The following is a 24,710-nucleotide window of genomic DNA, read 5'->3' as shown; positions in this document are numbered from 1 at the left end:
CTGCTTGGCAGATCCCCGGGGGGCGACTGCCCCGACGGTGTCACCGGTCGTCTCATAACTGGCAAGGATCTATTTGATATCTATTATCTAGCTAACTAGCTGGCTATCTATTTGCTATCCATTTGCTATCTATTTGCTATCTGGCTAGCTACCTAGCTAGCTATCCATTTGCTATCTATTTGCTATCTATTATCTAGCTACCTAGCTTGCTATCTATTTGCTATCTATTAATAATAATACATTTCAAAACTATTTGCTATCCATTTGCTATGTATTTGCTATCTAGCTAGCTATCTATTTGCTATCCATTTGCTATCTATTATCTATCTGGCGAGCTAGCTATGTAACTGACTATTTATTAGCAATGTGGCTATCTATCTAGTTAGCTAACTGTCTAGCTGGCTATCTATTAGCAATCTGTTAGCTAGCGAGCAAGCTTTCTATCTATTTGAGTTACTTCTGGGTTGAGTGAAGGCTGGCGCGTGTGGCAGCCGCTGCTCACCCACAGAAAAACTGATCATGTGACTGAAAAGTGACCTTGAGAATTTTGAAAGACGCTTACAAATGAAATGTATTATTATTATTATTGGATTGGATTGGATTTGCCTTTATTAGTCTCGCAGTGGAGAAATTTACATTTATTATTATTATTATAATAATTATTATTAAGGAAGCACTTGGCAAGAGAGCGGGGTGGGGCGTTCGCATCATGCAAAAAAAATGTGTGACTGTTGCTTTCAGATGCCTTTTTTCTGACATTGTCGCAATTCCTTCCTCTGCCTTCCTTTGTTCGCACACCATTAAGATAATTGCGCTAATAGCTTTTAATGATGCACGTTTAACAAGGAAGTAAACAAACAAGGCCGCCAACGATCGCTGTCCACAAAACGCTGGCGGTGTTGCCTCATGTATGCCCAATGCGGGCATTTATTGGCCATTTTATGTGCATCTTGAACGGACCGGGATGCTTATTTACTTCTGTTTCTGGTGGAGGAGAGTGTGGGCAAAGGACCAGATGGGAGGCTGCATTGGGGACACGCGTTTGTCCACCATCCTCTTCTCATGAATCTGATTGACCTTCTGGCTCACCATGACCTACAGTAAATGGCGAGCGCTGCCTATTCATCTCCGGGTGGGGGGGGGGGGGGCAAACATAGCAAAATCTCCCATTCTATTCAATGCTTCGTTTTCCAAAGAAAATTATTAATGCTGTGACCTTAGATGAAGAGCTGTGCTCAGCGAGCCATTTTGGAAACAAAGGTATGCTGACATTAATGATGACACAGACAGGAGGTGACAAAACTGGCCCCAGCCGCTGCTGTTTTCTATTTCATGGGGAAAGACTGCGAACAAATAAAATACAGTGATACCTTGGCTTACGAACTTAATTTGTTCCCAGACAGAGTGTGTAAGGCGAAAAGTGTGTATACCAAAAAATAATTTCCCATAGGAAACCATTAAAATCAGAATAATCCGTTCACAGGTCCCCATAAAAGTCAGACATAATTTTCTAATTTCTAATTTCCTAAGCCTTAAAACTACACAAAATATATCTTACCTACCTCGTTGATGGCTTGATGGAATGGAGTGGCCGGTTTCATCAGCATTAAACACTTAATGAGGAACGTAGCCTTCTTCTTTCTTTCTAATTTTACCTTGTTCCTCATCAATTGTGTTCTGTTTAGCTGGATTGATAGCTTTTTGTATCAAGTGTACAGATGGCCTGTGCGGGTTATTTGTGGAGCCTGATTGATGGGAATTTTATCCTTGCAGTCTACACTCTGCCTTTCAACTATCAAAGTTGAAATAAGTCCACATTTCACTGTTTTCTATCCATTTTGTCACGCTCTCTGTTGGCTGCCTGTCTCTTTAATGTTTAAACCACCTCCCCTGACTGCTGCGTTCTTGACAAATCACATGGCTTTAACAAAGACTCGGGGCGGGGAATAGAGGACAAAAATATGTCGGCCTCCATTTTCTTATTTGGAGAATGGCTTCACTCTCTCTCCATCTGTAACCCCCACGCCCTCACTGCTGCGTTTTTGACTAATCACGTGGCTTTAACCGATGACTGGGGGCGGGGAATAAAGGACCAAAACAAGCCGGCTGCCATTTTGTTTTAGGAGAATTGGCTCGTTCGCGAACGACACATCACTCATTGTGGCAGCTCTGTGTGTATCCCGAAAAATCGTTCAGATACCAAGGTAAAATTTTCTTAAATTTAACGTTCATAAACCGAAAAGTTTGTAAACCAAAGTGTCCGTAAATCGAGGTATCACTGTAGGCGGGAAAAGGAGCCACTGCTAGCTTGCAGCGCATTTGTGAGCGTGCGTCCGTCTATAATCTGTGTACAAATCGGAGCGTATCTCAGCCGTTTTCCACCCATGATAATCCCCAAACCGTCATACTTGAAGCGTTTCATTTTAGTGTAACCAATCTGCAGCCCAGCTGCGAAACTCGGAGCGGCTTTGGATCTCAAAGCTGCAGAAAAAGTAATCACAATGTCCTCTCCCCTGAGAGCCGGATGGGGCTTGGTTTTCATTTGTGCCTCCTTCTCCGCAATAGATCCTGGGGTGTCGGGGGCTAGAGTTACTGGGGGTGCAAGGGGGGAGTCCGGATTGCCACCCACAGTAGGGGTGACGCTTGGCTTCCCCTCTGACAGCAGCCTAATGGAAGGCTAATGGGAGTCCCAAAGATCTCGTTGTGAGCCTGTGCGGGGGAGGTGGTGGGAACACAAAGGTGAGAACACAATCACGGGCTGATATCAGCCTTCCCTCTTCCCGGATTTCCTCTCTGTTAAATTGCTCTCTGCTGACTTGTGCTGTTCTCTGAGAGACCAGTAAAATTATCATTTATTGCTCGCTCCCCCATTTCAAATTTTTAAGCAACATTATGATTTTTTTTTTCTTTTCGGCAGGACATTGTTAAAGGACAACCGACACGTGCGTACATGTTACATCCATAATTTGTAAAATCACTTCAAATGACTTCTACTGAGTGCATTTTACAAAGATTCCACCGCATATAGCTATATTTGACGTTTTAAGACTCACGCTGAATATTCAGGAAGTCTTGTTTTTGAGTTGGTGACGATCCCCTAAGTGACGTCACGGAGGGAACGCCCCTGACCGAGAAAGCGACACACAATGCATTTTGGGTACTGTTTTTTTTTGTCTTTAAACACCGTGTTGATTGCGAAATTAGAAAGAAAACTAATTAAATAACACAATGGTGAATCTTTGTGTGTCACAGCCAATTGCGGTAACACACATAAAGAAGGTGTAAGTTTACGCAAATTCCCAGCGGACAAATCAGCCCATTTCCAACGGAGCTTGTGCGCCATCTTGTGCAATTTCTGGGCGCTACATTGGAGTCCAGACGGCTCGAATTGATACGGAAGGACTGCTTTAATCGATTGCAAACATTTATGCTTTCCTCTTCAGAACTCTTTGAATCATATTCATAACTGGATGAGTAACAAGAAAGCATCTTCTCCGAATCTGAAGTCGCTGAAGCCATTGTTTTGATTCTGGAGCAAGGCAGTGTGTGACCAATTGTGACGTCACGAACAAGGAAGCCCAGTTCCAAGCTCATTTTGTGGCAAGTCATTTTTATTGGTGCTTTGTATTTGACTAAAAATATCAGCCTGCGTGTTTTGGGTATTTTAGATGCTATGAAACGGTTTTCTGATGTCAGTTCGGAAACAAAAAAAGGTTGTGTCGGTTTACCTTTAAGTTTGTTTTTTGTAACTTTTTTTTCCCGGTTAGGTCTTTGAGTTCTTGGTTTTCCTGTACGCATCGGGGAGTCGGCAATCCTTTAGAAATACCCAATAAGACGTTACGGCAATAAAGGATGAACCCCTGATTACCACTTGATCAATCTGAACGCTCATTAAAAGGCACCTGCGACCCGATAGCACATTAATAAACGGAGCGCCACAATCCGACTGGGGATGTTTGGCAAGCGGCTGGCGGCCTCTCTCATTTCCACTTGGGCAGCATGCCAGGGACCCCCTTTGTGGGCCACTTAGGCCGTCCGGCGGTCCCAGAGCAGAGGTCATGACAAACAGATGGGCCATCTGGGCAGCTCTCTCCTGCTGGACCAGAGTGAGATTGATACCGAGTTGTCGGGACGTCAGCCCTGCTCTCTCCTGGGCATCAGGCCTGCTTTGTGATTGGACACGGAAGCTGAACTTTACACTTGGGGCCTCTTTATGTCATTTCAAGGAGCATCACCTGCAAAAAGTGTTTCAATCGATTACATACCCTCAGCTTTGTTTACATTTTTTTGGGGGGGGAGGGGGGTTGTGACACACCCTAAGCTTCCAGCTGGGAAAGTCACTTTGAATCTTTCTCTGCGGTAATTACAGAGCAAAGCACACAAGAGGTTGAAGTATAGATAGGCCACTCTAGCGGCATTCCCTCCATGCCGCACTGGGGTTCGTTTCAACAGAGGAGGGGGAGAGATCATGTTGTGTGTGTCCCAAACCCCATTAATCCCTTGACAAAAGGGTCCCACTGAAAGCCAGCTAGCGAGGCAGAGATTGAAAACAGCCAACGGGCAGAGAGCAAAAGCAAAGGAATTCTGCATTTAAGACTAGATGAGATGACGCCCATTGCCCACTCGGACTGCCATCACTCCATCAAATGGTCCAAGACACTCGATGGCAGACATGGGCAAACTACTGCCCGCAGGCTTTTAAATCCGCCCTGCCGAATTTGTCCTAATTATAGTACAAACAGTGTCTTAAACTCATGACACAAAGCTAGCGGACACCAGGGCAGACAACTCTGAAAAGTTGCCTGCCCGGCCATAAAGTTGCCTGCTCCATTTTTCACAACTTGAAACACAATAAGACGACTAATCGCAAAAAAAAAGTTGCAAAGTATAAATGATTTTTTTTAATTAAGGCTGTAACCACCACAAAGGCTACCTTGCTTAATTTATGGTAAATATCCCTTGCTGAAGATTTATCTCCAGTTGTCGTTTGTCCGCAATGCAATGTTTGCGTTGCGTTGTCTGCTACAAGCGACTAAGCGCCTTTCAAAACTCTCAAGGACACTTTACAGTCACGGTATAATGTACGTTTATGTTTTGTAGCGTCATACATTTTGTTAGCTTCTGTTGAATCTTCTGGGGCTGAGTTTCTGTGCATCTACTTTGGAAAATGATATGCAATTGCACGACCATATAACGTTCGAACGTCCGGAAAAAAGAAGCAGGCATTGTATTGGCTGTCGTACCGAGTATGCTAATTTCAGCTGCAGGTAGGATATTTAATACAACCTACGTGTCTGTGTGCTTGGCAACGACACACGTGTACTGTTTGCGCGTGAAGGCGAGGGCGTCCATGGCGAGTTTGTAGAGCGCGCGGTCCTGACAATCCATCCATGATTTTGCAGAGTTTAACACAAGTAGATATTATTGAGTTTGAGTATTTCGTTGTGTAATAATATGTTTTGAATGTTGAAAGTGATTCCATTTTTCAATAAATGTTGATTTCTTTAACTTTGCACCTTTGATTGAAACTGATTAAAAACAGACGCAAAACAGACTTGATAAATCAGTGCGTGTTATTTTAATCTATTTCCATTTCCTCCTCCCACTATCTGCAAAATAGTATATCAGAATCAGAATCATCTTTATTGCCAAGTATGTAGAACCCACAAGGAATAAATGTAAATGTAAATGCCATATCTTGCATATTCCTTGAGACAAATTTATGACCTGATAAGGGCTATTTTTCACATTTGAAAGACAATTAATGAATTGGGTTGTAGTGTTCTTACTGTGCTATGAGGTTTGCACACACTACATTTAATGCTTTAGTATATCCGGCCCAAACACTCCCTTCAAATGCTCCTGGCCCGGCCCCTCTGTCAAATTTTAGAACCCATTGTGGCCCGTCAGTCAAAAAGTTTGCCCACCCCTGCTCTATGGCAAGGATGTCAAAGTCATTTTTTTGCGGCCACATTGTAGTTACGTTTTCCTCTTGGGGGTCGTTATGAATTTGGGGAAGTCATTAGAATATTTCATCCCCTCCACATATTACAGATCGAACGCGCAACTAATTAATGAATAACTAGTTTTCAAATTTGAAGTAAAAAAACAATGACTGTTATTGTGGTTTATATGGGACAATTTTACATTTTGGTGTGGACTTAAAGTCAGTAAAGTCTCGTTATATCGATATTCAAGGGAGTCCGAAAAAATATCGATATAACCGGGACTATCGATATATCCGACCCTGTTTGCATGTAATTTTCTCCGTGCGTGCATAGAAATAGTATGGATATAACCGGGACTATCGATATATCCGATATCGATATAACGAGACTTTACTGTATCATGAAATTTTACAAGTTTGATTTGCTTTCCCGGGCCGAATAAAAGGATATGGCGGGCCACATTTGGCCCGTGGGCCTTGACTTTGACACCTGTGGTCTACGGCCTTGAAGTCATCCAAGCTATTGTTTTCTTCCAATGACTTCTTGAAGGACTAAAGCCCCACCTCCAAGGCCGTCAGCCAGACAAGGTCCCTCCATTTCATCCCTGGTATTGGCCGTCACCCAGTTCACACGGCGATAAGGTGACAGGTCCAGGAAGGGCTCAGTCGACGCTCGTGCGACTTGATTTCATCCTGCTAGCTCTCGACGGGAGATGTGACAAGTCCACCGAGAAAGCCACACTTGCTTTTCACACAGCTCGGCTTCCGCGTCGACAAATAATCACGTCTAATTGCTTCTTGGTGGTTTCAAGTCAGGCACAAGTCCAATGTTCATTTGTTGCCAGGATTTTGTTAAATGGGTGTTATAGGGACAACAAAGTGCACTGACTGATTTGTCTGTAATCTATTTGAGCGAGATGTGATTCACGGTTGGGTGGGGAGGAAGGGGGGTGGGGGGCTTTGCCAGTTAGTCAGCGGCGAATCGAGGGCAGCCATCACTCACACTGGCTATCCTGCCTACCGACGCACTGGCTTGTTTCAGCTGTCAACCCCCGTCTCAAAGGAGCAGGGCCATTGGGCTGTTCTGTCACAGCTCCCACAAACGGCTTCTTATCGAAATCACAATAGGATAGGAAAGGCGGCGACACCAGCGGACTGCAAAGCAGCCCGATATCCTATCGACTGGGGGGGGGGGGGGGGGGTGTGAAAACGGTGACGTATTTACAAAACGCCATTGACTGGCTCTGTTTTTCTTCTTTCTAAATCCGTTGAGTGGAGGGGTGCGGGGGGGTAACCCCCCTAGTCAGACACAATCGAGGGTCTGTTTGTGTTTTCTCTTTTGGGCTCTCTTGGAGCATACCAGTGAGTTGGACGGGAGGGTGGGGTAAATGTCGCGACCTCGATGGGGACCACCAAGCTGGCACCGTGCGCCACTCGGTTGCTACTGGATACTGGCCGCACGAGTCGCAATGTCCTAAAGCTGTGTCGTCGGATGCTGATCGAGAATAAGAAGTTATCATATTTAAAAGTTTCATGCTGTTATATGCTTAGTCAACATGTGTGACTCGAATACACAATTGAAGCACAGACATCCTGGGGTCAATCTGAGGTCAACAGACACAGCAAGTTAAACTGCCATCTAGGACAGTTTTTTTTGCGCCACGGACCGGTTTAATGTCAGACAATATTTTTGTGTATTTTTATTTAACTTTATTAGCAGAGTCCTGGTAACATCCCGCCAACAACAACATATGTAACATCGTCTCTGCCCCTTAAAGGACAACCGACGTCTCCGGACAAGTTGTGTCCATAATTTGTAAAATGGCTTCAAATGACTTCTACTCGGTGTGTTTTAATAAGATTCCACCGCATATAGCTATATTTTATGTTTTAAGACTGTGCTGAACATTCAGGAAGTCTTGTTTTTGAGTTGGTGACGAGTCCGTACATGACGTCAGAAAAGGACCGCCTCCTGACCGTAAAAAAGACGCATTGTAGCGTCTTTCCATCACGTCAATGTATTTTGCTGTACTGTTTTTTTTTTAAAACCTCTGCCGCCAGCAGAGGGAGTCCAGGCTCCATGGAAGGAATTTATCAGCCTGTAGAAACGGGCTGATTCATTCCTCACAGGAGCTGGTCACCATTTTTCTGCCTCTTTTGTGGGACGTTACATTGCAGTCCAGATGCCTCAAAATGACACGGAAGGACTTTTTTAATCGATGACAAACTTGTATGCTTTCCTCTTCAGAACTATTTGAATCATATTCACAACTGGATGTGTAACAAGAAAGCGTATTCTCCGAATCTGAAGCCATTGTTTGGATTCTCCAGCAATGCAAGACGTCTTGGCGTGATGTCACGAACTGGGGCCAGGACTTTCTGAAAATGCCCAATTCGCAGCTCAATTTTTTTGCAGATTTTGGACACTTTAAGTCATTTTTATTGGTGTTTTGCATTTGAATAAAAATATCATACTGCGTGTTTTGGGTATTTTAGATGCTATAAAACGTTTTTCTGATGTCAGTTAAAAAACAAAAAAGGAACGTCGGTTGCCCTTTCATGCTCTATGGTCACCATGGTTTAAACGTGCCTTCAAAATAAGATACACCACAAAAACAAGTACAAAGCGCATAAAAAATACAACTAACTACAACTGAATCAGTGGGAACCCTGAGCTTGTTTCTCTGCAACGTTTTTTACTCATTTTGCTAGCTTACGGTGGACTAATTTTAGCGGTATGTATCACGTGACCTAGACAAGCGTTTTGACATGCGTCAAGAGTAAATCATAGACGGATGTAATCTGGACATTTTTCATTTTTCAAAATAAAACATAGTTCGGACTCAGATAATAAATAAAACGGAAATTATGTAAATTATTTACATAATTTTTGAGACCTCTGATCTGGCCTTGGACAGAATTTAAGACTTAGGAAACTCCTTATGAGTAATTTCGGACTTGAAACTCTTTCACAGGAAGAGCTCATTAGCCAGGTTACAAATTTATCAGTTCATGGAAAACACAATGTTTTATTGCTTACAGCTGTTTGTGCTTAGAACTCAAAAGGTGTGGTATTCTAATCAAGAAAACTATGTTTTACTAATGTATCACTTTAATTTGCATATATTCTCAATAAATAGCTTGACAATGGGCTGGAGAATTCAGACGTCTGTCATGAATGACTGTGTTTCATGCCGGCAGTAAAGACAATCTTTCTGGGTTTGAGTCTCTGTCCACATTGTTCGACTGAACATCTCTGACAGATGCATAAGTAAATTAATCAATAAAACAGGCCGAATGGGAAATAGCTGCACCCAGAGAACAAATTCCTTCCCGCGAAATGAGCGTTAGGTCTGTAGGAGACACAAAAGGCAGTCAGCGGGTGTTTGATGGTCCTCCGTTAGCCCGAACAATACGCACTGTTCATCTCCTGCACATTCACACAGAAATAGTCTGACTCTTGTTTTGGCCTCTTGTCGAAGGAAAGTTTGACATCTGACGTGCGCGTTTGATGAACATTTCGAGTCAGCAGAGGTGATTGATTATTTGTTGAACAAGGGAGCAGAACAGCACCGGGCCTTATACCAGTGTCTAAAATAGCGTCTGCCCGGGGTGTGCACTTTTCCGCCAGGCGTACAACTTACAAAACGTCTCCGCCCGGGTGGCCGACAACTTCAAGAAAAAAAGAGTTTTTTTTTTTTCAAAGCAAACGTTTGAACGAAGATTTCGAAATCAGAATAAATTATTCTGAATTAGAAATCTTCATTCGGTTTGGAAATTTCAGAATTTCGGTTCCTTGTGCAATTTGCATACTCGGCGCGGCAGCTAATCAGAAGCCTGCCTCGTTCTTCCGTCTTTCCAGAGCGTTATAAGGTCGTGCATTTGCATATCATTTTCCAAAGTAGTTGCACAGAACCTCAGCCCCAGAAGAAAAATTCAAAAGAAGCTAACAAAATTTATGACGCTACAAAACGTAAACGTGCATTATCCCGTGACTGTACTTGAGAGTTTTGAAAGGCGCTTAGAAAGTGAACGCACATTAAAAACATCGTGGAAAGAAGAATTCACGTGGATTGTAGCAGACGACGCAACACAAACATTGCATTGTGGAATTATTTTTTATTTACGATAAATAAAACAAGGGAGCATTTGTGGTAGATACATCCTTAATAAAAACAATCCTTAATACTTTGCTACATTGGGTTTTTTAGTCGTTTTATTGTGTTTCAAGTTGTGAAAAACTGGGCAGGCAACTTTATGGCCGGGCACGCAACTTCTCAGAGTTGTCTTCCCTATTGTCCGGTAACTTTTTGTCATGAGTTTCAGACACTGCTTGTACGCAAGCATCCGGTCCCGCCTTGATGTCTCGCTCGCTCACTCTCATCCCGGGCTTTTTATTTACCGGTAAACTCTTCTCTCCGCATCCCCATCTCAAAGAGTTCAAAGCATTTCAGAGATAATGGATCTTGTAGCTCACAGGGTTGCGCATGATAAGCAGTGTTTTTCCTGAGTTGTCAGCAGTCCATCCAACTTACAGCCAAAAGGCTAAAGCCTTGCAACTCCTCTTCTGGTGTTGAAACGACTGAACGGAATCCACACGTTCAACTCGCTATTATGAACAGCTGAGGATATTGGGAAATATTCTTTTGGATCAAACCTTTCTATTTTTAAAAATCACCATCAATCTTGGCTGCGCAGTATCGACCGCAACAGCCCGTGCGGCACTCGACGCCTACCCATGAGGTCAACTTTACCGCAATTTCTTTTTCTGGCGAGTAAAAAGCGTCGATGTGGTTGGGAAAACAGTCAGTCGTCTTACTGGCCTTGATATGCTACACGAGTAAGAGAAAGCGTTGCCAAGCATCTCCAGTTTAGGGAACCTAAATTTCATGACACTGATGTATTTTTATATTTATATTACCATTTCGAAACTCACTTGTACACTCGACTCAGCATGACTTGATCTTGGTTTCACTCCCTGCTGCTTTCTACTATATTTGTGACTGCTTTATTTCCTGTATATGACATCTGTCCATGTTAAGCACTTTGTTACAGCTTCAGCTGTTGTTAAAGGACAACCGACACCATTTTTTGTTTGCTAACTGACATCAGGAAAACGTTTTATCGCATCTAAAATACCCAAAACACGCAGGCTGATATTTTTAGTCAAATGCGAAACACTAATAAAAATGAGTTAAAGTGTCCTAAAATTACTTCAAAATTACCCTGGAAATTTCAAGTTTCAGACGGTCCCGCCCCCTTGTTCGTGACGTCACGCCAGGACGTCTTCGCCTAGCTCTAGAATCAAAACAATGGCTTCAGATTCGGAGAAGATGCTTTCTTGTTACTCATCCAGTTATGAATATGATTCAAATAGTTCTGAAGAGAAAAGCATAAATGTTTGCAATCGATTAAAGAAGTCCTTCCGTCTCATTTTGAGGCGTCTGGACTCCAATGAAGCGCCCACAAAATGCACAAGATGGCGCCCAAGCTCTGTTGGAAATGGGCTGATTTGTCTGCTGGGAATTTGTGTCAACTAGTATCGAATAGTAGTCTTGGTGCAACACTTTTCACCATCACGTTATTGATGTTTTTTTTCCTTCTAATTTTGCCATCAACACATATCAACACGAAGTTTTCAGACCAAACAAAGTACCCAAAATGCATTGTGTGTCGCTTATTCGGTCAGGGGCGTTCCAGACGTGACATCATGTCAGGTATCGTCATCAACTCGAAAATAAGACTTCCTGGATATTCAGCGCGAGTCTTAAAACGTAAGATATAGCTATATGCGGTGGAATCTTTGTAAAATACGCTCAGTAGAAGTCATTTGAAGTGATTTCACAAATCGTCGGCGTCGGTTGTTCTTTAAAGCACTATATAAATCAATATGTGTTGTATTGTATTTCATCTCTTAGCACAGGGGTCGGGAACCTTTTTGACCAAGAGAGCCATAAAAGTAAAATACAGTGCTACGTCGGCCTACGAACGCTTCAGCTAATGAACTTTTCGCCACTTTCCTTAGCACAACAAATTAATGAATAACGAGTTTACAAATCTGAAGTCAAAAATGATGACTATTATTGTGGTTTACATGGGACAATTAGAAATTTTGGTTTGGATTTTAGCAAGCATCATGGCACTTGACATGCTTGATTTGCTTTCGCGGGACGAATAAAATAATCTGGCGGGCCAGATTTGGCCCCCGGGCCTTGACTTTGACACCGGTGTCTTAGATGGATGTGCGAATGTCATTTCTTTCAGGAAATCGAGGATGTAGATTTGAGCGCCCACCCCTGACTGCAAACTCAATGCTCGTTAGTTTCTGTTGTAACAGGTTCCGCGTTCTTGGCAGGAAAATTTATTCGAGTGCATCTGCAGGGATTTGTTGCTCGTCAATGTATTTAGAACATTATGAAGTGAAGATTGTGCAATAAGCACCTTGCACTTCTCTTTTAGTCAAGCACCCTCGTTTTGAATGTGCAAAAACGATTTGAACTTCTTGTATATTTTTTTTATCTTGATGTCGAACGTAGCCACATCCTTGAATTGTCTCGAAAGCCCCGGCTGACTCTCCAACCACTCGCCAGAATTGCTCACTAGACCCCTGATTGATTTTGTAAAGTTAGACTTTTTAACGTTACATTAAATTCTGTCAACCACAGCATTCTACATCTACACTTTTGCTGTTGAGTCATCAGGCTCACTGCAGGATTAACGATGTGTTAAGCACCTCATTTGCTCTAACTGGCTGCTCAAATGGCACATTCCAGGAAGAGAAACATTCAAAGGACAACCGACATCATTTTTTTGTTTCCTAACTGACATCAGAAAAACATTTTATAGCATCTAAAATACCCAAAACACACAGGCTGATATTTTTAGTCAAATGCAAAACACCAATAAAAGTGACCTGAAGTGTGCTAAAACTGCAACAAAATGAGCTTGGAACTCGGGCTATTCGAAAAGGCCAGCCCCCTTGTTTGTGACATCACACCAAGATACTCCTTCACAAGCTGCCTTGCTCCAGAATCAAAACAATGGCTTCAGAGAGTTCAGATTTGGAGAAGATGCTTTCTTGTTACTCATCCAGTAATGAATATGATTCAAATAGTTCTGAAGAGGAAAGCATAAATGTTTGCAATCAATTAAAAAAGTCCTTCCGTGTCTATTCGAGCCGTCTGGACTCCAATGTAGCACCCAAAAAATACACAAGATGGCACATAAGCTCCATTTGAAATTGTCATGATCTGGTTGGCGACCAACGGGGGGCGCTGTCGGCCCCGCCTGCACCTGCACAGGTGCTGGTCGTCCCGATCAGTGGCGGACTGCCACGTTCGGATTGGCGACCAACGGGTAGCGACGTCAGCCCTGCCTGCAGCCTAGCAGGTGCTGGTCGTTTTAATCAGTGACACTTAAAAGGACACCCGGCACGACCATCCGGTGTCGGTTCATGGTTTGCTGCATGTTTGTTGCATGCTTTGTATGTTTGTTGCATGCATTGTGTATGCTGTGCATGTGTTTGTTTAACCTTGGCGGACTTTTACACTTGATTTTCTTTTGATACTTTGTATTTTTTTCTGTTCATATTACATTTTGTTCCTGCTAACCTTTATTTTAATACAATTTGTCAAACAACATCCTGCTCCCTCCTGCCTGCTTTTTGGGATCCGCACCCGCCATCACCACCTTGCAAAACGTGACAGAAATGGGCTGATTTGTCTGCTGGAAATCTGTAAACTTACACGTTCTTTATGCTTGGTACCACAATTGGCTGCGATACACAACGATTCACCATTGCGTTATTTATGCAGTTTTCCTTCGCATTTGCGCACAACATAGTGTTTTCAGATTTAAAAAAAAACTACCTAAAATGCATTGTGTGTTGCTTTCTCAGTCAGGGGCGTTCCAAATGGGACGTCACTTTGGGGATCGTCATCAACTCGAAAACAAGACTTTCCTGAATATTCAGCGCAAGTCTTACAACGTAAAATGTAGCTATATGCCGTGGAATCTTTGTAAAATGCAGTCAGTAGAAGTCATTTGAAGTGATTTTACAAATTATGGACACAACTTGTCCGGAGGTGTCGGTTGTCCTTTGAGATAATAATAATAATACATTTAATTTACAAGCGCCTTTCTGAACACCCAAGAACACTTTACAACAAAGACAACACACAAAACAGTAAAATTATGCATAAAACAATAAATAATAAAACAGCAGAATAAATTAGACCATGAAAGCAAGTTTAAACAGGTGGGTTTTAAGGTGAGATTTGAAAGTAGGAAGGGAGTCAATGTTGCGGATGTTGGGTGGAAGTGAGTTCCAGAGTTTAGGAGCGGAGCGGCTGAAAGCTCTGCACCCCATCGTTGTGAGACGGGCAGAGGGCATGTAGAGGTGGAGGGAGGAAGAGGATTTGAGGACCCGAGAAGATGAGGCAAAAAAAAAGAAAGAAAAAAGACCCTGCAATCACATAAATTGTGGACACAACACGAAACAGCTCCGACCGAAACATTGGATGGGTGAACAAGTCTGATTTTCACCATTTTTCCCCCCAAATAAAATGATGCTTTTTTATGTCTGGGTGGACAAAATAATGGCAAGCAGGTTCTGACATCTGAAAAAGTACTGAGCTTATCGGAACCAAAGGGAAATCTAAATGAAATCTTGGTGCGGAAGGAGAGCGCAGCCTTTTCATATCTTGCTTGTCATTCTCAAACATTGCAGGTACGCATTAGGAAGTAAAAAAAATACCAGGGCCAATTTCGTGCTCCAAACTTGTATTTTTGTATTTTTTCCAACCATACTTAGGAGCCGTGTTGACATGTCACGCCTGCTATTTCTGTCTTGAACACCTCCAAAAGACACATTGTTTAATTGGACACTGGCATGGTAAAACATACACAAGCTTGAGAACGTTTTTAAACATGTCAGCATGTGCACAACTGTGTTTGGTGCTTTAGTCAAACCAAGCTTTTCGAACGTCTTAGTTCTTGACCAATTCGGTTTTTGACCCAAAATTTTGTGTGGATTTTATGCCTCAGTTTGCAACAAAATAATAATAATAATAATAATAATATAATAATAATAATATAATAATAATAATAATATATTTCGTTTCGAAGCACCTTTCAAAACTCTCAAGGACACTTTACAGTCACTTGATATTTTTTTCTGCGGGTGAGCAGCGGCAGCCACACGCGCCAGCTTTCACTCAACCCGGAATCTATTTTTTTTAATGGACACACTGCCACACTTAACTCATTCACGACCAAACGGTATGCAAAAATGTGTCCACTCCAGTGCCAGTGTTTTTGTCATTTTCACTCAAATTCCAGCACCCACAGAATATTGAATTTTAGGAATATATAAACATTCAATGCAGCGCTAGAAACCTTAGACTCTCTTCTTTCATCAGAAAAAAAAATATAGTTAATTCCTAAATTATATGGCTCTGGAGTTAATCTGTCAAAAGTCAAGTCTGTCAAAAATACAATGCGATACATACATATTGATTCATATAGTGCTTCAACAACAGCTAAAACTGCAAACTAAGCGCACCGCGCACCTGTATACACCCTTCGACTCACCTCCGCTTCCATGTACGTCACTTCCTTGTGTCGCGTCTCATTCTGACCGACGCATTAGTGTTGTTGAATCAAGTTTTTTTTTAATTAAAAAGCAGACGCTTGGCTGAGATCTACGCAAATCAGACATTATCCTCGTCTTGTGTTCCGTTGTGAGCAGGTGTGTTTGTATTGTGTTCAATCATGATAAATAAAAAGCAGACATGGATTACATTAATGATAATGGGAAATGTTCTTTCGGTTTTCGAAAAAATACGTTATCAAACAGGTTTCTGAAACAAATTTTGGCCGAAAACCCGGGTTTGACCTCGGTTTACGAACCCCTTGGCTTACAAACTTTTCAGTTTACAAACGTTAAAATTATGAACATTTTACCTTGGCATACAAACTATTTTTCGGGATACACACGGAGCTGCGACAATGAGTGATGTGTCGTTCGCGAACGAGCCCGTTCTCCGAACAAGAAAATGGTAGCCAGCTTGTTTTGGTCCTCTATTCCCCGCCCACAGTCGTCAGTTAAAGCCATGTGATTGGTCAAGAACGCAGCAGTGAGGGAAGGTGGTTTAAACATGAAAGAGACAGGCAGACGACAGAGAGAGAGTGACAAAATGGATAGAAAACAGTGAAATTTAGACTCGTTTCAACTTTGATAGTTTCAAGGCAGAGTGTAGACTACAAGGTTAAAATTCCCATCAATCAGGCTCCACAAATAACCCGCACAAGCCATGCTAAACAGAACACAATTGATGAGGAACAAGGTAAAATTATCGCAGAGAAAGCACATACAAGAGATCATTCCTCAAGATGGTGAAAGAAGGCTACGTTCCTCATCAAGTGTTTAATGCTGATGAAAGCGGCCACTCCATTCCATCAAGCCATCAACGACCATCACAAAGGTCAATAAAACGACTATTATTCTGTGCAGTTTATTTCTTTAATTATCATACCATAGCATATTTATTATACATAAAATAAGGTATATTTTGTGTAGTTTTAAGGCTTAGAAAATTATGTTTTATGTGGACCTGGGAACATATTATTCTCATTTTAATGGTTTCCTATGGGAAATAAATTTTTGGGATACACACTTTTCTCCTTGCACACTCTGTATGAGAACCAATTAAGTTCGTACGCCAAGGTATCACTGTATTGTTGTTTTTTTTTCCCCATGAGACAAATATTACCAAAAGTCTAGCACGACTTCTTAATGGGAATTGGACATAGAAGGGTATTGAAAAAAACTTTGAATAGCGTTTGGCCGTGTCGCAGTCCATTCCTCTGTGCCGATCCACAGCAAGAGACGACGGGCATGCATCCAAACTGACAGACGCTGCCCTCGCACCCACGGATGCCGTTGCTGAATTTCCATCTCAAAGGCAACTTTTGTTGGTCAATTGAAGGGTCCTCGGGGATTTCACGCATTCTGTTCGGGGAGAGGCCTGCCAATGGGAAGAAAGTCACACTTGAGCCAAAGCTACGCCGGCCTCAATTAGGACCAAAAAAGTTGGCTCTGCGGCAGCCAAAGCACTACCTGGTGATTTCAACTTCACTTCTATCTGAGTGATAGAGACTAGACAGAATAAAAGTTATCATATGTAAAAGTTTCATGTTATATGCTTTGTGAACATGTGTGACTCGAGTACACAATGAAAGCACCAAAACCATGGGTCAATCCGAATTGAACGGACACAGACTGTTAACCTGTCATCTTCATCTAGGACACAGGTGTCAAAGTCAAGGCCCGCGGGCCAAATCCGGCCCGCCGCATCATTTTTTTCGGCCCGCGAAAGCAAATCAAACTTGTTAAATTCCATGATGATTGCTAAAATCTGAGCCAAAATTTCATGTTTTTGGATGTCAACCACAATAAAAGTCATTATTCTTGACTTCAGATTTCAAAACGAGTTATTCATTAATTTGCTGTGTGCTGTAATATTTGAAGGGATTTAAACATTCTAAGGGGTTCCCCAAATTCATAACGGCCCTCGAGAGGAAACCATAACTACAATGTGGCCCGCGGCAAAAAATGACTTTGACACCCCTGATCTAGGAGATCTAGCCTTGGATCTAATTCAGTACTTGGTTAACTCCTTCCTTAGACAGAATTTAGGACTTGAAACTCCCTCACAGGAAAAGCCCATTAGCCAGCTTACAAATCTATCCGTTCATGGAAAAGACAACCAATTAAAGAGGCTATGTTTTATTGCTAACAGCTGTTGGTGCTTAGAACATCCTGGGCCGTGGTATTCTAATCAAGAAAACTATGTTTTACTAATGTATCACTTTAATTTGCATATACTCTCAATAAATAGTTTGGCAGAGGGCTGCATAATTTGGGCGTCTGTCTTGAATGGCTACGTCCCCTGCCGGCAGTAAAGACAATCTTCCTGTGTTCGAGCCTTTGTCCACAGTGTCCGATCGAACATCTCTAACACTGAGTAAAATCTCCAATGCTCTCCTGCAGAGGAGGAGAGCCCATCTCATGTTTTTGAAGCTTTGAATTTAGGAATTCGTCAGCCTTGAATGTTCACATTGTGAGCGAAATCCATCCGCAATTGAGGCTTTGTTCCTTCGCTGCTCGACACCTGGAGTCTCGTTCCCATTCGTCTTCACCTATTTTTCTCTCTGTCTCTTCACTTCAAATGTAATTGCGAGAACGCGAGGGAGCCCGCCTTTCTCATCCCCGTGTCACACACCAACCTGATTGCAGTGTCTGAAATAACGTCTGCCCGGAAGCCCGGGGCGTGCAACTTTTACGTCGGGCATACAACTTACAAAACATTTTTTTTTTTTTTTTCAAATCCAACGTTTGCTTTATTCAATAAAGCAAATGTTTGAACAAAGATTTCAAAATCTGAATAAATTATTCCGATTTCGAAACCTTCGTTCGGTTTGGAAGTTTTGGAATTTCGGTTCGTTTGGCAATTTGCATACTCGGCACAGCGGCCAATCAGAAGCCTGCTTCGTGCTTCCGGACTTTCCCGAGCATTATAGGGTCATGCATTTGCATATCATTTTCCTAAGTAGATGCACAGAACCTCAGCCCCAGAAGAAATATTAAAAAAAATGTAAGCTACTTTGCCCGGAGCAAACGTTTACAGGGGGCTGGTGTTAGTTGTCTACTTTCAATGATTCCAGATTATTATTTTTTTAATATCAAATTCATGATGCGGTGATGTGATAATAGAATTTGGATTTGTGTACTGTCAGCACTCTCATAAGCAGACAGCAGAAACATAAGGCTTGTGGGCCATTTTTGAGGACTGTAAATATGGATCGGCAATTGAGTATTTCTACCTTGATATCCATCAAGGGTGAGCTGCTCACCCGCAGAAAAAAATATCCTGTGACTGTAAAATTTCCTTGAGAGTTTTGAAAGGCGCTTATAAATGAAATATATTATTATTATTATTATGATTATTATGATTACTATGATGATGATGATTATTATTATTATTATTATTATCAAAAGAAGCTAACAATTTATGACGCTACAAAACGTAAACGTACATTATCCTGTGACTGTAAAGTGTCCTTGAGAGTTTTGAAAGGCGCTTAGAAATTAAATGATTACATTATTATTAAAAGCATAGTGGAAAGAAGGGTTGTAGCTGACGACGCTAGCATTGCATTGTGCAACATGACGAACAGTGTATGGACAAACGACAACTGGAGCAAACATCATCACCAAGTGATATTTACCATAATTTAAGCTAGGGAGCATTTGTAGTAGGTACATCCTAAATTAAAAAAAAATCCTTATTACTTAGCAACAATGGGGTTTTTTTTTGGCGACTAGTCGTCTTATTGTGTTTCAAGTTGTGAAAAATGGGGCAGGCAACTGTTCAGAGTTGTCTGCCCTGGTGGCCGCTAACTTTTTGTCATGAGTTTCAGCTGCTGCTGATTGGATTGAAAAGTGTGTTTGTGCCCAGACTTTTTTCTTCCAGTTTGTAATAAGCATCCATCACCCCACCCACTCCCCACTTTGTGGTTTTCTCATATTCCAGCTTTCAATCTGTCTCAGGAGGTTGCAGGATAGACCGACGCAGACTTTCGGCCTGGATCAACACCCCGTGCGTTTTATGGATAGGGGAGATGAGGCCATTAACGCCCGGCTGGGCAAAGTCTTTGTAAGATTTATCAAGCGCTCTCCGCCTTACATGCGTTGTGAAATTGAAGAGTGCAGATGTGCGTGTTATCGGGCAGTGCGACATCCCCACGCGATGCGCGTATCCACCCTGAGCGGACACGGCCGACGCTGTTCTCGCCACATTTATAATTCAACTTGATCCATAAAAGATGTGCAGCATTAAGTTTTGATCCAGCGTCCTCCCGAGCGCCTCTGAGCGCGGGACCCAAGAGCGCAACTTTTGCATCCACGTACCAACTTAGTGGGATCACTTTGCATTAGCATCGTCTTGACGTGATCCGTATTCCCCGCGCACGCTTTTAGGAGCTTCTTCCCTATGATATCATATACGACCTTAGCGCAAAGACTTTAGGGAGCCTTGCCCGGAGCCACTTTTGTTGTCTGAATGCAAACCAAATGTGTTGTTTTGGGCCGAGGCGGCCGTTAACCAGAAAGGCAATTACTAGCTTTGGGGCGATTGTGCTTTTTTGCGCCTGTAGTGGGTAGCATTTTCACAGCCCCGCTTTGTTCAGCGGAAATGTCGGTGCTGTTGGATAGTCTGCGGCTGCATGGGTGAAAGTCAGCTTTATTGTCAAATATGCTAATATGCATGACATATAGCACAGATGAAATTACTGACCTCTCGGACCCAGCGTGCAAGGCACTTTTTAGGACAAACATAATAAACACGAAAACAGCAATTTGCCGGGAGAGAGAGGGGAGCCGCAGCATGCGGCGCCATCTTGGGGGGAAAAAAAAACAAAAATAACAAATCATCTGACAACATGAAGACATTCATTCTTCAGGACTTGCTTACTCTCTTTGTGATGACATGAAGCAGTACTAGATGAAAGAGGAGAGGATCAAAGCATCCTTTTCAGCAGTGGATCAGGGACGTCATGGTGGAATGTGCACGTCGACTAAAAGCTAAATGTTGAAAGCAAACACGAAGCTGTAGGATCCATTGACGAACACATCTCCTGTCCCACATAAATCCGCTTCAATTCCAATGAGTGCATGGCTTGAGGAGCCCGCAATGAGAAGAAAGAAGCATCAGCGCAGAGTGCCGATGCATATGTGGAACTGTCGTGGCTTGGAATCAAAGCGGATTTACGTGGGACAGGAGACAATATCTTTTCGTCAATGGATGCTCCAGATTTGTGTTTGCTATCAAAATTTAGCTTGGAGTAGACATGCACATTTCCCGTCTTCGTCACCAAAACAAGGAGCGCTGAGCAATTTGAGAAAAACGGAATTCGTGACCGCCCGCGACCTCTCTGACCTCAACTTGCGCTTGCAAGTGGGAAGACATTTTGCTATCTAGCTGGTTACCTAGCTAGCTAGCTATTTGCCATCTATTAGCTATCTAGCCGTCTATCTAGCTCGCTATCCATTAGCTGTCTATTAGCTAGCTAGCTGGTTTTCTATCTATTTGAGTTATTCCGGGTTGAGTGAACACTGGCGCGTGTTGCTACCGCTGCTCACCCACAAAAAAAAAAACTGATCCTGTGACTATAAAGTGACCTTGAGAGTTTTGAAAGGGCTTATAAATGAAATGATTATTATTATTCCACCATGACGTCCCCGATCCACGAGTGAAAAGGACGCTTTGATCTTTTATTTAGAACTGCTTCATGTACCAAAGAGGATACAGAAAGTGCTTTAAGAATGAATGACACTCTCTGTCTTTGTATTGTCATATTATTTTTTATTTAGTTTAGTTTTGTTTTGTTCTTTTGACTTCAAAGGGCCGCCGCGAGAGTGGCTGCCTTTCCAGCAGCTCCTGTATTTTGTTTTTCTACTTCTTTCATTCCTTTCATCTTCCTTTCATAACTTTGCTGCTGTGAAATGTAAATTTCTCCACTGCGAGACAAATAAAGGTCAATCTAATCCAATCCAAAATAACACAGCTTCCATGTTGATGGTGGATGCGCCACAGCTTTGTTGGAACACTTTGATTTTTGTGCAGACGGAAAGCAACATACTTGTCATTTCCAGCTGATGAAAGCCTGAAAATGCAATCACTCCTCCGGTATCAGATGGCGAGAGCGGCTCCCCCTCGGGAGAAATCTCAGGGAATTTCCAATCGTTCGAACATTGATGTACTCTGCTTGTTGATACAACACTGTAACGTTGAGCTCAATGTCTTTGTGGGACTATACTTGGCAGCACCTTTTTGTCATTGTTTTTGTAGGCTTTTTCCACCCACAACAGCCCCGAATATTTATCCAATGGAAGCAACTGTCAAGGTTTGCGAGGTGGTGATGGCGGGTTCTGATCCCAAAAAGCAGGCAGGAGGGAGCAGGAGGTTGTTTGACAAATTGTATTAAAATAAAGTCAGCAGAAACAAAATGTGAAACGTCAAAATGATCTGAATGGAAAAAATACAAAGTAGCAAAAGAACACCAAAAGTGAAAGTCCGCCAAGGTTAAACAAACACGTACACAATGCATGCTGCAGCTAAGCAGCAAACAAACAATGAATCGGCACCGGATGATCGTGCCAGGTGTCCTTTTAAGTGTTATTGATTATAACGACCAGCACCTGCGAGGCTGCCGGCAGGGCTGACGTCTCTACCCGCTGGTCGCCAATCTGATCGGGACGACCAGCACCTGTGCAGGTGCAGGCGGGGCCGACAGCGCCCCCCGTTGGTCGCCAACCAGATCATGACAGCAACAATGATAGAACGATTTCATATGCACATCCTTAAACATCCTATGTTACGTATTTTCTACTCATTTGTATGTGTCTAGTTAGACTAAGTTGTTACTCTATCTCTACTCAAAAGATAGGCTGCCAAATGAAAAACAAAGTAATGTAGTTTATTCAATACATTGTGAAAATAAAAATTGTAAAGAGCAATACGTTGGGGAGACTGAACAAATTCTCCAAAAAAGACTATCAACATTGCAGGGATAATACTGGTGGGCCTCAATCGGCAGTACATTTGCACCTAAAAGGGAACAACCACTCATTTGACGACAATGATGTTAAAATCTTAGCAAAAGAATATACAGTGAGACCTCAACTTACAAACTTTTTGTCTTACAAATGTCACATTTATGAAAATTAAACCTTATAATAAGCACTATTTTCATAATACACACCCACCACGGTTGGTGGAGTGATCTTCGGCGGAAGCACACGAGCGAACAGCACCAACAGTCCTTATGGAAGGTGACTCTCCTTCCATAAGCCATCAACGACCATCAATAAAGTAATTTAAACCTTAATTTTACAGCACAGTTTATTTATTTAATTACAGTCTTCATGTAATGCGCCTCTCTTTCCAAACAGCAATTCCCTTTGACCTTCGACCTCCAACGCCATTCCATCAAGCCATAAATGACCATCACAAATGTAAATAAAGTGACTTTATGATACAATGCAGTGTATTTCTTTCATTGCAATACAATAGCACATTTATTATACATAGATTAAGGTATGTTGTGTGTAGTTTTAAGGCTTATTTAGTTGAAAAGTATGTTTTATGGAAACCCGGGAACGGATTATTCCCATTTTAATGGTTTCCAATGGGATTTTTTTTTTAGATACACACTTTTCGCCTTACACACTCTGTCTGGGAACCAATTAAGTTCGTAAATTGAGGTCTCACTGTAGATGGTTTGAAAGGGGAATAAAAAAAAAAATCAAATTTCATAAAACAGCAAAATCCTTCACTAAACCACCATGGTGGGGTGAGGTTCAATTTGGATCGTTCGTACAATAGACTGCTTAGGCAACATAGGCTTAGTTATGCTGATGAGGTGATACCAGAGCAAATGGGGCATTCAGGCCAGTCATAGACCTCATACTCAGGCAGTTACACATGCACGAACGCATGCCGAGCATTTCTCGGCGGACATGCTTCAGCTGCCTGCAAACTGTTGAGGATCCTTCTACCTGCTTTGATTTTGTTCATTAGATAAACACTTCGTATCAGTGTGTTAGTTCTGCTCGCCAGCTCCGTTGACGGTCTTGGCTGTTGCCTTTGATTTTTTTGCTGCGTTTGGTCTTTGGGGTTTCCGCATCCGATCGCAGGAGTCGTGTTATTTAAGGATGATGTTTTTTCTGTTCGGTGTTCAACAGAGTAATGGTTTTTTATAGGCTTTATAGAGGAATGGCTGCAACCGATGCTCCCGCAAATTGGACATTGGGATGTCGTGTCATGTGTTTTGGAAATAAATAAACTATATCCCGGTGTAAAAGGCGCATCAGAGTATAAGGCGCACTCCCAGTGAAAGGTGTATTTTCAAATATTTTCCTTGTATAAGGCGAACCTTCAATGAATTAAAAAAATCCATCCATCCATTTTCACTTTATCTGCAGTAGAGTCACAGGGGGTGCTGGAACCTATCCCAGCTGTCTTATAATAATAATAATAATAATAATAATAATAATGCATTTCATTTATAAGCGCCTTTCAAAACTCTCTAGGACACTTTACAGTTACAGGATATTTTTTCTGTAGGTGAGCAGCGGCAGCCATACGCGCCAGCGTTCACTCAACCCGGAAGTAACATAAAGTAAAAAAAAAAACAAAACAAAAAAAAACTAAGTAACAAATAATATGACAACACAACGACATGGAGAGTCATTCATTCTTCAGCACTTTCTGTACCCTCTTTGTGACATGAAGCAGTTCTAGATGAAAGAGGAGAGGATCAAAGCATCATTTTCAGCAGCTAGATAGCAAATAGGTAGCTAGGTAGCTAGCGAGATAGATGATAATAATAATACATTTCATTTATAAGCGCCTTTCAAAACTCTCAAGGTCACTTTACTGTCACAGGATACGTTTTTCTGTGGGTGAGCAGCGGCAGCCACACGCGCCAGCATTCACTCAACTCGGAAGTAACTCAAATGGCACTAGGCGGGGGACACCCTGAATTGTTTGACAGCCAATCTCAGGGTACACAGAGACAAACAACAATTCGCTTGCCCACTCATACCTAGGGACAATTTGGAGTGTTTAATTAGCCTGCAAGGCATGTTTTTGGAATGGGGGGAGGGAACCGGAGAAAACCCACGCGGGCCCGGGAAGAA

The 24,710-nt window shown here is 42.2% G+C and overlaps 1 protein-coding gene across 7 annotated transcripts in view; it reads left to right on the top strand.

The window, feature by feature from the left end:
- sulf2a (sulfatase 2a) overlaps positions 1-24,710 on the top strand; it is a 79,836-nt gene that overhangs the window by 25,529 nt on the left and 29,597 nt on the right. The window contains exon 1 of one of the 7 annotated variants that reach the window (XM_089009845.1): positions 2,644-2,739. The exons of the other annotated variants lie outside the window; for them this stretch is intronic. The gene's annotated coding sequence lies outside the window, so the exon portion shown is untranslated. Of the gene's footprint in view, positions 1-2,643; positions 2,740-24,710 lie in introns of those variants that run through there. 7 annotated transcript variants of the gene reach the window in all.

This window comes from Hippocampus bargibanti, linkage group LG12 (assembly GCF_051943395.1).
Source record: "Hippocampus bargibanti isolate YZ-2025 linkage group LG12, ASM5194339v1, whole genome shotgun sequence".
NCBI lineage: Eukaryota > Metazoa > Chordata > Actinopteri > Syngnathiformes > Syngnathidae > Hippocampus > Hippocampus bargibanti.
The sequence above is the reverse complement of the archived record's forward strand: the minus strand, read 5'-3'. Positions and strand labels throughout refer to the sequence as shown.